Source organism: Pithys albifrons, chromosome 5, assembly GCF_047495875.1.
Source record: "Pithys albifrons albifrons isolate INPA30051 chromosome 5, PitAlb_v1, whole genome shotgun sequence".
Classification (NCBI taxonomy): domain Eukaryota; kingdom Metazoa; phylum Chordata; class Aves; order Passeriformes; family Thamnophilidae; genus Pithys; species Pithys albifrons.
Genome location: NC_092462.1, coordinates 61,347,798 through 61,362,869, shown reverse-complemented (window position 1 = coordinate 61,362,869; position 15,072 = coordinate 61,347,798).

Here is a 15,072-nt window from a genome sequence, read left to right as displayed (position 1 = left end):
AAAGGTATCAAGCAGGTACACGAGAAATTAAACTCCTGTGCTTCACAAACATGGGGTTCTGGTGCTGGGAGAACGTGGCAAGGTAAAGAGCTAGACCATAAAAAAAAGATACCCGCAAATTCTGATCTGCTTCATAAGCCAAATTCCCAGGAAGTCACCAAGCTTCTTTACAGGCGTGCGCGGCCACCGCCAACACCTCGCTACTTAATGCAGCAAAGATGAGCGTCTGTTTGCAGTAGACTGCGAAGCGACGGTAATTGATTATCAACGACTCTGGCGCGAATTAAATGTTTTTAATCATAATTCCTACATCCCCAAAAAATAATAAAATAAATAATCCGTCTTTCATACACAGCACGAAGCCGGAGAGCCCCTTTGAGGGACAGAGCGAGAACAGGCTTTATCCTTCTGAACAAATTCAGACCGTTTTAATAACGTTGCTTGGACTCACGACCCCTTTTTACCAACGTATTTCCCAGGAGAGCCATCGCTTTGCCACCCAAGACTTCGGCATCACGATACAATTACAAAGTATCCAAAGAGGATTTTTTTTAAGATTTGGAGAAAAACAAGAGGCATCTAGGGAAGCTGCGAGAAATCGAGTTACTAGAGGATGTGAAGTGGGATGGCAAGGGTGCCCTGTACGGACATTTTAAGGGTGTTTAACAGCCAAGAGATGAGATTTGGGGTGTCAGAAGAGTTGCGTGGCCGCAGGCTTCAGGACAGAGGAAGGGCTTCAAAGGGGAGAGGCTGGAAGTGGCGGTCGCCGGAGCCGCGGTTTGGATTGACGGCTGGAGAGAATCTGGGGCACGGCAGAGCCTCCATGCTCCTGACAGGGCTGGCCCGGCCAGCGTCCCGGCGTGCGTCTCTTTTTTCGGGCTGTGCTCAGGTGCGGTGGAGCGCCGAGACGGAGGCAGAGAGGGCGGCTGCTGGGGCGGGGAGCGGCGGGGAGCAGGACCAGGCTCTCTCCCGGTGCAGCCGAGCTCTGAGCTTCGAGCTCCGGCACAGGCATTTTCCAGCCTACGAAGACCCTGATTTACAACGCTTCGTGCCCAAGCTGTTGAAAATACCTGCAGTTAGTTTACAATGTCCGAAATTCTTTGCTAATTTTTTCAGTTCTCCTCCCACCCTCTCATTTTCTTTTTTTCTTTCTTAATTTTTTTCCCTCCCCCGACTCCTGGGCGATCTCTGCGCCCTCTTTCCTATCAGAAAACCTCTGTTTGGGGGAGGAAATGCCTGCGGAAGAGGCCGAGAGGAGAGCGAGCGGCAGTTGGGGGTAAGGCGCAGGGGAGCGACGGAGGGAGGCTGGGCACGGCCGGCGGGCCGGGGCCGCGGTGGCCGGGGCCCAGCTGGGTGGTCCCTCCTCGCCGGGCCCCCAGCCCCCGAGGAGACGGGCAGCAGGAGGGAGGGATTGAGAGATAGGTGGGGGGACAGCGGTGGCCCGGCGCTGCTCCGCGCTGACCGCCCGGGTGGAGAAGGGCTGTCAGTCGTTTCCGGGCCGCCCTCCGAGGGGGCAGGAACCAGAGGGCAGGGGCTGCCCGGACACGGCCTGCGGAGGGCACAGAATCCCCTCCGAGCCTGTGCGGGAGAAACCGGGCGCAAACCTCCCTCTCTGAGAAAGGCTCGGAGTGGACGCGAGGAGACACCGGTGTGGACAGTCACGAGGCAGGGCAGCGAGAATGTCTGCGGGGGCACGATTCCTGACAAGGGCTCTGCATCTCCCGTTCCTCGCCATCTGGAAGCAGCCGAAAGCTATAATATACTGTGGGAGATCCGCCGTTTCACAGACGGGTTACACAATCACAGTGTATTATATTGCAGCGGGGGAAGCCCAAACCCCGCCGAGGCCCGTAACAGCCTCTCCCCGCGACCACCGGCCACCCGCGGCCCGTCATCCGAGGATTCCGGCTGGCCTCCCCTCGCCCTCCCGCTTCCCACCGGCGGCCGGGCTACCCCACCTAGAGGCGGCCCCGCAGCACTGCCCGGACCGGGGCTGCCCTCGGGGCTGGCGCTCGGCCCCGCACTGCCCGGGGTGTCCGTCGGGTCCGCGGTGACATCGGGGCTGGGGTGGCTGCCCCTGCTAGGGACACAGGTGCAGAGGCACAGCCCCCCGGCGCACTGTCCCAGTATCTAGCGACGAAGAACGGTGTGAGCTGGCCAGCGGGAGCAGAACCCGCCTGGCTACAGTGTGAGGTGGCTTCTCGCAGCCACCTGAGCCATTTTGCTTGCCGGATGCGAGAGCTCACTCACAGAAGCCCTGCATATGGCATATAGGGTGATGAAATGGGGAAGGATCTGCGCTGGTCCCGGGCACCTTATGAAAGACTGTTTATCACACGTAAAAGCACAAACGAAGCTGCCTGCAAAACCCTAAAAAAAGCCATTCTGAAGAGTGCAGACTTTTTACACAATATGTAGCATTGTTTAAAAAGCTCCAGATGGTCCCCTGGGTGGGAATAGATTGCATTGGGAAAAGGAAATGTTAAACTTTTCTTCAGAGTAGGATTTGCCTGGTATGGGAAATTAATTAGTGGTGCATACTCCACGTGCCAGCTCTCTGGCAGAGCTAGGCTAGCTCTGCCCTCTAAGCTCTTCTCAGCTCTGAGGCAAGCCAAGGAGTTTCATGGCCAGGGGCTAGCACACACTGTAGCCCTCTTGGCAGCACTTCCCAAAGCCTGCATAGTGGTAGGTAATATTTTTGCCATTCCTCCTAAGAGGTGATCTTTTTTTCCTACACAGAAGCTGTCTCGCCAGACTTGTTGTTCCGGGGTTACATACTGATATACTCAGGGCAATTCCAATTCTTGCTGTGTCCTGCTGGGTCTTCTGGGGTCTTAGGTGGAAGATGGCAGTGGAACAAACAGCACTTCCTTCCACAAGGCATTTTAATCCCCTATGACTCTGTTGGTGATGGGGAAGATCTCATTCATGGCTTTTACCTCGGCTGTGCTGCTTTCTGGATGTGCAGCAAAGGCACCTTAATGTGTCCTGGACAGCTTGCTGGTTTTGCAGGAAAATATCAGGTAATCTGCTTTTGAACCGGTTTTACTCTGTTTCTTAAATAACAACTATTTATTTCCAACCAAGTGTAGCTATACCTACACAATAGGTGACAGCTGTACATCTCTAAACCACATTCCTACCAAGATTTCTCTGTGTATTTCATGAGGTACCTCATGTAAGTAACTGATGTAACACTCAGTCTTCAAACCACTTTTTGCAGCTGACATCAGGATTCTGTGTTGTTGCTGAGATGTCAGCTGTAAGGTGCTTCTGGACTCCAGTGTGGCAAGAATATACCTTCTATCAGAAAAAAAAAATTAGGAATGATTTTTAGACTCCAATTGAATATGTGCAAATATAATGCTGACAATGAGAAATTTAATCTCACTAGCTTGACAGCCTTTTAGCAAATTAGCTCAGTAGCTTTTAATAGCTGCTTTACAATCCCCTTTTCTTCTTATATTCCTTATATGGGGAAAAGCTCATGTCCTTTAAGGCTGGGAGGCTCAAACACAAGCACTCCTATAGGAGTTTACAACCAAACTGAAAGGAACACTTGAATCTCTCTGGTTGCACATACACAGTGACACAATCTCTTCCAATTTTATTGCTCAGAGATGTTGTTTCTGGGAAAACCAATGCAAATCTCCATCTTGTTACTTCATCTTTACACCAAAAAGTGAAGACTTGGCATGCAGAGTACCAAACATGAAAATAAATCTACCAATATTTCATCTCACTGCATGGCAGTTTCTTTTGAATTAATCCTCCTTGCAAGACCCTGAAAAGGAAAAGACATACAGACTGTCTCCCAGGAAGAAGTGAAGCTGTACCGTTGTGCCTGATGCTTAGTGCCAGGAGGAAACAAACTCTGCACACACTGAGAGCACTTTTGAAATAATTCTCTTTGACTCTCTCCTTAATTTTATGCTAAGTTTCCTACTACCTCAGTAAATGGCTTATAATCCTCATTTTCTGATGTAGTTATCTATAGGACAGCCATACAACCTGGACAAGATTAGCTTGTTTTACTATCAAAAAGCAAACCAGTGTATCCAAATGGCCAGGTGCTTGTTCTAGTTGTTGATTAAGGCTTTTTGTAGCTCCTGTATTTAGATTTTGTCTGTTTCATGCAATTTTAAAAAGATGGGTAGTCTATTTATTTGCAGTCCCTGACAGAAAAATTGAAGTAGAAACAGATCAAATTACTTATGTCAAAGTCATGTGTGAATCTTCCATACAGTATCTGATGCAGTATATGATTTTTATTTTATTATTTACTAGAACATTTTAATGACTATTCACAAGATTACAGTAGATGCATTTGTTGTGTGCAAGTCTCTAGGCTTTTAAGAACACTCCTAGCACAGATCAATCATCTAATGTTTATTTGGTGCAACATCCTATGAAGTCCAGGTTTGCTTTACCGTTGCTCCTCAGCCTATATATAAGTAATGACCTTTCCTACTTTTTGTTTTAAATAGTTGAGCTCACTTTTCATGTATGATGGACTAGGTAATTAAATCAATGGGTACACTGGCTTAACATTTAAATATTTTTATTGTTTCTGATGCTTAGATAAATCAGGAAAGCCTGACAGCATCTCAGGATACTGGAACAGTTTACATTTCTAAAATGATTTCACATCTTTTTCTAAGAGTAACCTCTTTATTGACAGTAAGTCAATATAATTTTATATTAATTTTTCTATATTTTTGTTATTCATATCAAGGAGTAGACATCCATCAAAGGTAAAATATAGGAGCATTTGGGACTTATCAGTTATAAATTTACACAGATCACCAATTACTCAACAAAAAGAATTTGAAATCATGAACTCGTTTCTTTCACATCATCTTCACACTGAATAGGAAGCCTAAACTGTGGAGATAGGATGTGGCACTTCTGTGCGTGCCTTGGGCAGTCTCCTGCATGCAGTGCTGGCTGCTGAGGAGCTCCTCAGGGAAGCAGATCTGACTCAGGAGCTCCACTACTGACCCAGGTGTCTCAAACATGGTGTGTTGCAGAGATGAGAACTGTGGAGCATTCGTCCTGTTTTAGGTCCAGGCCTAGGTGATTGAGAGCACGTGACTGAAGGGACATCAGAGGTGTCAGGGCACCAGGCAGTTATACAGGGCAGTGGGTCTGGTCCCTGGGAGCAGAGAAAGAGGTCAGGCAGTTTAGACCAACCATCCCATTTTGTGGATGCTCTGTTCTTGGAAGGGACCCCAGCCTCTCTGAGAGCTTTTGGACACCTCTTTTGGCCAATGAGGGCCCCAGCTCTACGTGCTATGTGATGATGGGTCCATGCCTGCAGTTGCCTTGCAGGCTCACTGTGTTGGCTTCCTATGATCCATGCCTGATAACCTGTGGTGGAGCAGCCAAGCCAAGCAGTTTGAGCATGAAGACCTTGGATCCAGCATTGAGTTTATAAAGTTAAGGCAATTAGCAGGTTCACTGTGTGAGTTGTTTCCACTGGCAGTGATTTTGTATGTACAGTGACTGTACTTTTCATCTGAACACAGCTTTTACAACAAAGCACTAATTCTTTTGGCTTACTCGGTGAGAATACAAATACTTACATAAACTTCACAAAATACTGTTTTGTTCAGTACACCTGCAGATTTAATTGACTGCCTGAAAATAAGCAAATATGATGCAAGTTGTCTGCAGGCAATACAGGTATTTTTCATATTTTCTGTGCATTTCTTAGAGAAAAGAGACTTTGAGCATGTCAGTTGTGGATGACTGCAAATAAGCACCCTGTCTTGTCCTTATGATCTTCAGTTCTCTCCTCTCAGAATTCCTGTGTTCATTAGTGTTGTGTTTGCCTAAATTGAGATATTCTGAATTAGAGGTTGTTTCCTGAGTAGATTCTCAAGGTATTCCTAACACAGAAGTATCTGTTTCTAGACACATTTTGAGATTTACTAAACAGAAGAAAAAATTACTAAGGCAGGTGACAAATGACAAACAAAAATGTGTAACAAGAAGAAAGCATTTTGCGCCTTACTCATTATATGAATGGATGTAAATGAGATGGTTGAGTCTCCAGTATGAAAGGATTCCTATGACTTAGCTGAAAATTCTGGTCATATGGGATATACCAGAAATGCACTTATGGATCCCTTGAAAAATGAAGAAAATACTTTTATTTCTCCAGGCTTTTGGCAACAAAAGAATTCAGAAATCTGCCTGCAAGTGAAATGGGGAAATAGAGGAGTGCTGTCTGAAAGGACATTTTGGCAATAGTTCCAAGATGGCAAGTTGTGATGTCCTGCACTATGGATGAGGTTATTTTTGGCAGGACAAATGAAAACTTTCTGCTCTCCTTGCTTTGGAAAGTGGGTAGTGTGTGGTGTAGCCTTCCGGCGCTTTACAGTATTGTCTGTATTTTATGAGAGCTGACTAACAATCCCATGCTTTTCTCCATGTACTTCTAGCCTTCCAACCCTCTACAGGACCATGGCAAACTGCTGCCTTCAGGAAGCATCAAAACATCGTCTTCAGTCGAAAGTGTTGTTATTGACTGTCCTTTCATATGTTATTGACTGTCCTTTCACACTTCTGGTGTGGCTATATTTCTTTCACACAATGTACACTTTGTGCAACGCCTCTCTGTCAAAGGCTGTTTTGCATCAGATACTCTCCCTCATGCGAAATACAAAACAAAATAAAGTGTCATATTTCATAGCTCAAAAAAAGATATCTGCAGTATGTTCTTCTGCCAAATAAGCAACAAAGCTCTTGTAGTTACACATCCTTGCACTGTTGTGGTGATTGTCTGGTTGACTGAACGTCCCAAATACGGATGGTGTATATGCCTTTGGATCAGTTGTGCCCACATTCATACTCATATCTCTGACTTTGCCCACAGCTGTTGTGCAGAGGACCAAAACCTCCCAAAGGCAAAGGGCCTTCACATGCAATAATATTGCATTCACAGGGTTTAATTTAGCTATTTTAATGTGTCCTCAACAGCTAACTGTAAGAAATCTCTGCTGCCCTAAGTTATGTTGACCCTGAAGCTCTGTGAACTCTTGGCAGGCTCTGGAAGAGCAGCAGCATACGGGAGAGAAGAGTTGACACCCTGCAGTCTGTGGAGGCTATGGAAGAACTTTCACCTTCAATCCCAGATGCCTTGCTCCTTGGTCTGCATATGGCCAGGTGCACTACTACAGCTCTTAGGGCTAATTTCTAATACATGGTGACTTCAGAAGCAGGCCTGGACAGCTCATGTAACTGCTTTAGTATAAGGTAGCAGCTGCTTTTACAGAGAGTATATTAAATGTCAGAACACCTGCATAATGAGAGAATGAGATCCTTTCAGTGAGGAGAAAACAAGACTAGCAGCTGTGGAACGGAAAAGTATTTTTTTATCTACAAATCACTGTCATGACAGGGATCTCTGTATTGTTTTGCTCCAGTAGCCCTAGCCCTTTGGATGTGGTATGTGGTAGTGGTATTTCTTGTGAACATCACAGTCCCATACTCTTGCATTTCATGAATGCCTTTTTAAAAAGTGTTGATTCTGAGACTCATGAAAAGACCAACTTATGAATATATTGGGATGCTTTTGGCTGCACCTTGCTTAAATACCTATCCTTTATCATGTGCCTTAGCATCTGGGCCCCAACCAACATGGAGAAATGCTCTGTGCATTTCTTCCAAAAGGCAGAGAGTGTTCAATGATTTCCTTTAAGAACACACTTTATTTTCCAACCTGCTGGGAAATTTTCCCCATCAAACAGGTATTTGATGTTGACTCTATCCCAGTTCTCATTTGTTGGGTCCTGGAAGCCTAGAAAGTGATTCCAGTCACATCAGAGTTAACTGCAAGAAATGAGGAATAAGGATAGCTGATGGAAAGGAGATTATGATTGCTTTACTTGGTATTGTCACAACTTCTATCTTCATCTTTTGGCTCAGAGGGTCGTACAAATACAGTAAAGGCTCCCTAGGCAGATTCCAATCTGGTTTGATGTCAGTACATCCATGTACTTTTGCCATCCAAAAAAGTTCTTGGTTATGGCAAGAAGAATGAAAGGAGAGAAGAATGGAACTGAAGGAAAGACTTTTGAAGAAATAAAAGGCGAAAAAAGGCTGAAGAAGTGGTCATATGTGTTTGATCCTAGAATATGCAACAAACTGAGGAGGGAAAGGGAAAGGGAAAGGAAAAGGGGAGAGGGAAGGAAATGAGATCTGAGAGGGACCTTGTGAGAGAACTGAAGTGCATGGGATGGACACTGAGCAGAGAAGGATAGGTGAGATGAGAAGTGAGGATGGAGAGAATTAGACCGGAAAAGTGCTAGGAACAGGGGGCTGGAAAGTGAGAGAAATGAGAAGGGTCTGAGCAAGGAAACTGAATGGAATGGAATAGTTGGCCTCTATTAAACCACAAAATCTAATTTGTTACACTTGATAAAAGAAGTTAAATGCACTGTTCCTCAAGAACTTTGAAGTGCCAATAAACATAGACTAATGTTATATGAAATTTAATATTGCATCTGAAAACATAACACTAGGTGGATTTAGACTATGAATGTTATGCTACACAGCATACTCATGAATACAGAGCTGAAAAAAGTGTTCCTGCTGATAGCGGTGAATCCTGCCTCTGCTGTGCAGTGTTGCTGCTCAGGAGTAGCTGGTGGATGGGTAGCTCCAGATGCCCAGAAGCAGACCATCGCACACGAGCCACACCTTGCGCCTCTCTGTCGCCTTTGGGCGTCTTGTCTAACCTCCCCCAGGCTCTGGGCGCTCCAGCGGCAGTAGAGGGATCCTGCCTGTGCCTGCCCGTGTTGCACCGTGCCCGCTGTGCTACCTGGCAGACACCCGTTGCCATCTAGTGGCTATTGTAGGACTATCTGTGCCTGGAAAACAGTTTTTACCCAACCAAATTCCAACCCAACAACTGATTTTCTAAAGAAGATTCGCAGATTTGCCCCCAAGGCCTCCCAAGTGACTTACCTAGAAGCGCAGGGTTTGATGCTCGGAGCAGAGAGTGGGTGTATCTTTCTGTAGCGCAGAGTTTGGCCTTGCTTTGCAATCAGGCAAGTTACTCAACTGCCTTCTATGTGTAGATTTTACACAAGGACAAGGCTGGAAAAGTCTCAAAATTAGTGAGACCTCAGCTCTGCCAGGCTGGCTCCCTTACTGGCAAACAGGAGCAGCACCAAGGTCTTCAACTCTCACTTTTAATTATTCTGTCCAGATTATTGTAATATGCTGAAAGCTTTTCCCTCATCATATTTTAGTATGCAAGCATAGAGCAAATATCAGTCCAATGGATATGTTGCACTGGCTTCAGATCATCCTTCTCCCCTAGTCCATGAGAATTGAAGAGATGGTGCAGATGGACAGTTTAAGACTGATGTCTTTAAGTGAAACCAAAAGTAACTGGACTTGTTTCCCCTTTTAGAGCTTCCAGTCACTTTCCCATTCTTTTTTTCTGGAAGAAAAGAGATGATAAAACATGAGAAGATTTGAGAAAGATTTGAAAAGAGGGAGAGGAGCAAAGGAATGGGGTCTGTCAAGCATGCCCTGTATTCACTGGTGTCTTTGAAGAATACCACAATCTCAAGAAATCAAATGGACAAATTTTAAGAGAAGAATTAGGTGAATTTACTTGTGAAACTGAAATACTGTCCCCCTGTTACATTATTTTCTTTAAAGGGAGACCACTATGAAGGAATGGAAGAATTTTCCTTCTCTGACTCGGAGTGCTTCAATGCAGAACATCCTCACTACATTACTATGGTAGCATTTACTTGTCTTTTTGTTCACTCATGATGGATTATTCCATTTTGGACTATTGCCACTGTGGTATATAATTGTAGTAGCAAATATTATCCATTTGTACTTTAAGTACTTAGCACTTACACCCTGAGCCTATTGCTGTTTTCAGAATAAAAGCTTGCCCGGTTCTGAAAATACAACAAAATTGTGTGACCATCTATTATGAGGTTGTAATGGTAACTGGACAGTGTTTTGTTCATGCAAGAAAAATGAAGGTCTCTATAAGTCTGTTACAGCAAAGTTTTGTGCATGTTTTATATGGCACAGCTGCCTTTCTCCTTTCTTGGATACACTTGAAGAGGCTCCTTGTGTCTGCTTAGTTCCAGGCTAAGGCAAACTAATGTATACCTGCAAAGCCTAACTGTGGGACAAAATTCTGAAGCCCTTCTACGAAAAAAAATCGTAGATGTTTTAACAATGGAAAAAACCCCTCTTTTTTTAATGCAGAATTCTCTTCTTGTTTTATACGTTTATTTCAAAACAGAACTTTGCTTTATGCCTTTTTTTTAAGTTGAGGCTTTCATGCGGCATGCTGTTTTTTTTTTTTCCAGTGGAGAAAAAGGAAAGGAAAACATATGAGGCACTGAAAGCTGAAGAATGAAAATGGACTTGATTTTTGAAAACAGAAAAGTAACAAAACTAGATCAAGGAAAATGCAAGTCTTAAGGAGGTAGGACACTGCTGTAAAGAGATACAGGAAATAAAAGGCAGAAACTGCAACAGAAAATTTCAGGTTAGGAAAAAATTGTTTAATCAGCAGCAAGTTAGGTGAAATGGGAGTGGTGTGTGTTTTTGTGTGCATGTTGCCATCACTGGAGATATGTAGGATCTGGTTAAATGTCACATATTTGGAACAACTTGGAGCAACTTGCCCAGTGGATCAGTCAGTCTTTACCTCCTCCCATGAGAGTGGATATCATGCATCAGAGGTGCTGGTGTCAGACCTTCATAAAGAAAAGAACCAACTTATTACGGCCTCCACCCCCTTCTCTAACAGTGCCGTTCCACCTATCGCCATAGGCAACAGCGTATGGGAGGATCTCAACCTCCAGTGCCTCCCTGGGCTCAGCAGACCTTCATATGTACATCTGGGGGTTCCTCTTTTCTGCTCTCATGCTAGTCTTTGTCCCTCAGCCCTCCTCTGATCCAGAAAAGGAGCTGGCATTTCACTGGGAGTGGACAAGTCCGATTTTACTTTAATTAAAGCTTCCCCAAGAGGATATTTCTTGTGCTTGAGGGCTGCACAGAGTTCTAAGTTCAAACTTAGTTGAAAGTAGTTTTATCATCAGTTTAATTTTTTAAAGTGGCCTTATATTGTCTATTTACTTAGCCTGAAAAATCCTGGATAAATAGAGTTAAATAAGCACTATGTTACTGAGCAATTCTTAGCTCTTGTTTATATAAAACGAGCAGAGTGAACCTATCATTGTCTGAAAGAAAAGTCACATTCCAGATCTCTGCTTGCTTTGGGCACCAAAGAGGGAATGACTATTTAATTTTAACATTTTTTAGTTTATATACTGGAACTGATGCTGGAGTATCATGAATGTGATCACAGAGCATTCTTCTTTTATGCAATCCTCTTTATTCATTCATCTTGATATGTGATGCTTGCTCATATAAATCATTGCATAGCATGTGTGACATGTAACAATAAAATCTAGAAAAGGAAAGGACATCATTAGAGGGATGAGTTGTCCAGCCAACAGTAGGAATGACAGCATTGACACTCCTTTGTTATTCTCAGTTACATCCTCAGCACATGCACAGAGGCATAGCCAGTGCCTGTGCTGTCTGGCTGTGTGATCAGCAAAGGATGTTTAAAAATATGGCTCCATTTTGGTCTATTCCTGTGGTTCGCTAGTGAGGGCGAGTTCAAATTATTCTGAAACACATAGCAGAGCTTCTTCTACTTTAGCTGTATTCCCACCAGCTTGCTAAGCCAGGTAAGAGCTGTCCTTTGTGTATGGCTTAGCTGGAGCCACATACAAACATTGTCCTGTCATAAGGAAAATCCCTGAACTGGGCTCACCAGGACTGCAGCAGGTACATGATCTCCAGACTGAACTCCTGACTGACAGAAAAGCTTATAATTTCCCTGTGGAAATCAGAGTTATTTTCAGTGTATTTGGTGACATGAGGAATCAGAGCTCTGAGACAGCTTTTCTAAACTACAGGGTGCCTTAGTTGCTGATATGAGATGTTGATGGTGAGGGCAGAGATGCACACCCACAGTACACCTACATCTTACATTCACTGTTAACTCTGAGCAGTTATGCTAGTGCCTGTGAACACTCAATAAATAAAAGCTGAGCAAAGCTAACAGAAAGCACAGAGGTGACATTACAGCCACCAGTCCCAGCAAAGTACTTCTAGTAATTTTTCAGTACTTGCTTTTCACCTCTGCTTTCTAGTCTGTGTCTGCTATACCCATACCATCCTGTAGACACAAGTTTTTTATGTTGTACTAATAAAGATCTATCTCAATGCTAGCAGAGACTAGTAAAGTGGCCCAGTCTGTCCTCCTGCACAGTCTAGGACATTGGTTGCCTTTTCTGTAATTTCTACATCACATCCACACTGAAATTGCAAATTTCATGAGCGATGTCTGAGAGATGTTGAAAAAAATACTACATCAAAAGCCAGAAATGTCTCCTCCCGTGGCTCTCCCTTTGCCTTTTAAGTGGCAGTATATCTTGCCAATGCTAAACAGATACATGAAATAAAAAATAAAACCTCATTGTTGGTGATGCTTTTGTTTTTCTATAAACATTTTCTTTTTAGTAACCTTCACTTAAGCTGTTTCCCACCTGACCCAGTGGAAGATGTCCCTGTTCCTTGCAGCAGGGAGTTGTACTAGGTGATCTTTAAAGAACCCTTTCAACCCAAACTGTAATTCTATGGTTCTGTAATTCTATGAAAACTGAGCTTCCCTAGCCTAGATAGAATCTCTAGAAAGCAGCAAAGGAAGAATTTCCATGATACCAAAGCCACAGAGAAACAACAGACCTGTGATAATAAAAGGATTTATGTTAATTAATGTTGTGGTATCTTCCTTGGAGGTAGATATGCATTGGGTGTCACACCACCTCAGCAGGAATCCATGGTGCCTGGGAAGCAGCCAGGCAAACCAGGTGACTGGTGAGATGTCTGAGCTGGACAAACAAGCTTTCAAAGTCTATTTAACACTTAGCTTGAGGTGGAAGGGGACGCCCTCTTCTGTTCAGGAGCCACAGACATGAAGTTTTACCTTGAAATTAAAAGCCTAAACATTTCTTTTTGACAAATATTGAATGAAGTGGTGGTAAATGTATGCTCCTAACATACATTTCCTGAATATGCTATGGAGTGGAAGAGTCATCTGCACCATGGACAGTGACACTGACCTTTGCTCCTGCTTCAGCAAGGAGGGCATGCCATGGGATATGAAATATTGTAACAGAAGAGAAGGTAGTACCCACCTTTGGGTATCCCACAGCCTCACCACCAGATGTGTGGGTTTTAAGTCCCCTCATGCTTTAACAACAGCATAAAATAAGCCTTCTTTCTTTCTGTCTTTGGAAAAAGAGCCAACAAGGCTCCATACTTGGTGAAACCTAAGCAGAGGGTAGACGTCATCTTCCAGCCCCACATGCTTGTCCTTGAGGAGCAAATCCCACATGTTTCCTACAGGCCAGTCCGGTCAGCTTCCAGGACAGGTTTGTGGATTTCATCTGAGGAGCTAAGCTTTGATGCTTCATTTGGATTCCTAACTTCTTCAGGATGCCAGCTGGCTTAAATTCAGATGTTTCAACATTAGATCCAGTTTAAACTTTAAGCACAGTGTCAACATTTACATCAGTTTGAGAAATGAGGCTCTGCTTCCCAAAGAACCTTGAAAAATCTTGTCCCATGTCAGAAATCAAAAGCATCCCTCTAGAGGAGAAGCTGTCACATCCCTTCAAGTCACTGTACTCTTAAACTACCTGAACTGCTGAGAAGTGACACAGCACATTATAATTAGTTTAAATTTGTCTGGCTTCAGCTTTCAAAAACTACATGATCTCTTCTTGGTACATGGTAGATGGCAAGGATTCCTGAACAGCTGGATAATCCATCCTCACAAGAACCCTCCCTGTTCTGTCACTAGAAAAGATAAACCCCACAAATCATGTCACTGTCCATTCATACACCAATTACTTGATACAGAGGTATCATAAATGCACAGAAGAGCTAAAGGTGCACCTGGATGATCTACATAAGGGCACTCAAATCCATGTAGAGTGGGAGGGTGATTTCACAGCCCCTCTCTGCCACATGGTCATCTTCATTGTGCAGGCAGCAGTATGTGCACAGCTCTTATCAGCAGCTGGTTTAGTAAACTGACCACATTAAAAACCAATCAGTTTTGTAGAGAAAATGTCAAGCTTTCTGGTGCAGCAGTCTGTGACTGTACAAGTCAGCACTGGCATGGAGGAAGGCACTGGCCCAGGGGCAGAAGAGGGAAGGTGAAAAGTGCCTTACAGTCACATCTTGACCATGAAACCCCACCCTGGGCTAATTAATTGCACAGTCAGTGCCAAAAATCTACTGCTGCCCTACTAAATTACGGCCATTTCAAATTGTATTTTTCTTCCCTGGTTGTCTGGCAAGAGTGTTATGTTCCTAGCTTTAAATACAGCTATCTAGGGACTCCCAGAGAGACATTTATTATGTTTTCCTTTTGGACTTTATGCACAAAGCCAGTAAGGATAAGAACTAAAAAGCTGAGACTTGAAAGAAGAAGGGGTTTAAATCAGAAATACCCTTTCAAGGAATTTTGGTGAACATCATAATATTGAAACAAAGACTAGAATGCAGATAGAATTTCCATGGTGTTTAACCTTTCATGTTTTAGTAGAAAAAAACCCACCCTGTTTGAAACAGGCCCCAGAATTTTGAGAAGCTGATGGAAGTAATGGAGTGTGACATACATAGCTAGGACAAGGAATACCCTGGAAGAAGTGAGCACAGCATCTTTAAGAAGCTGCCAAAACCTGTAGAAGGCTGACATGGGCAATTTCCTCTGAGTGAAGCCACAAGCAACTGAAACAGATGTTAAAAGTGAAGGTGTGAGTCTTCTGAGCTGTATATGAAATGAATGAGTAAGCAAAGTTGACAATACCAGAATTATGAAGAGTTTGGAGTAGGTGTATGTTATCTGAATGTGCAATCATTTTTGTAAGATGTTCACATCAAATTTTACAACTGAAAATTTTAATGGAAAGAGAACAAAAATATACCAGTTACATT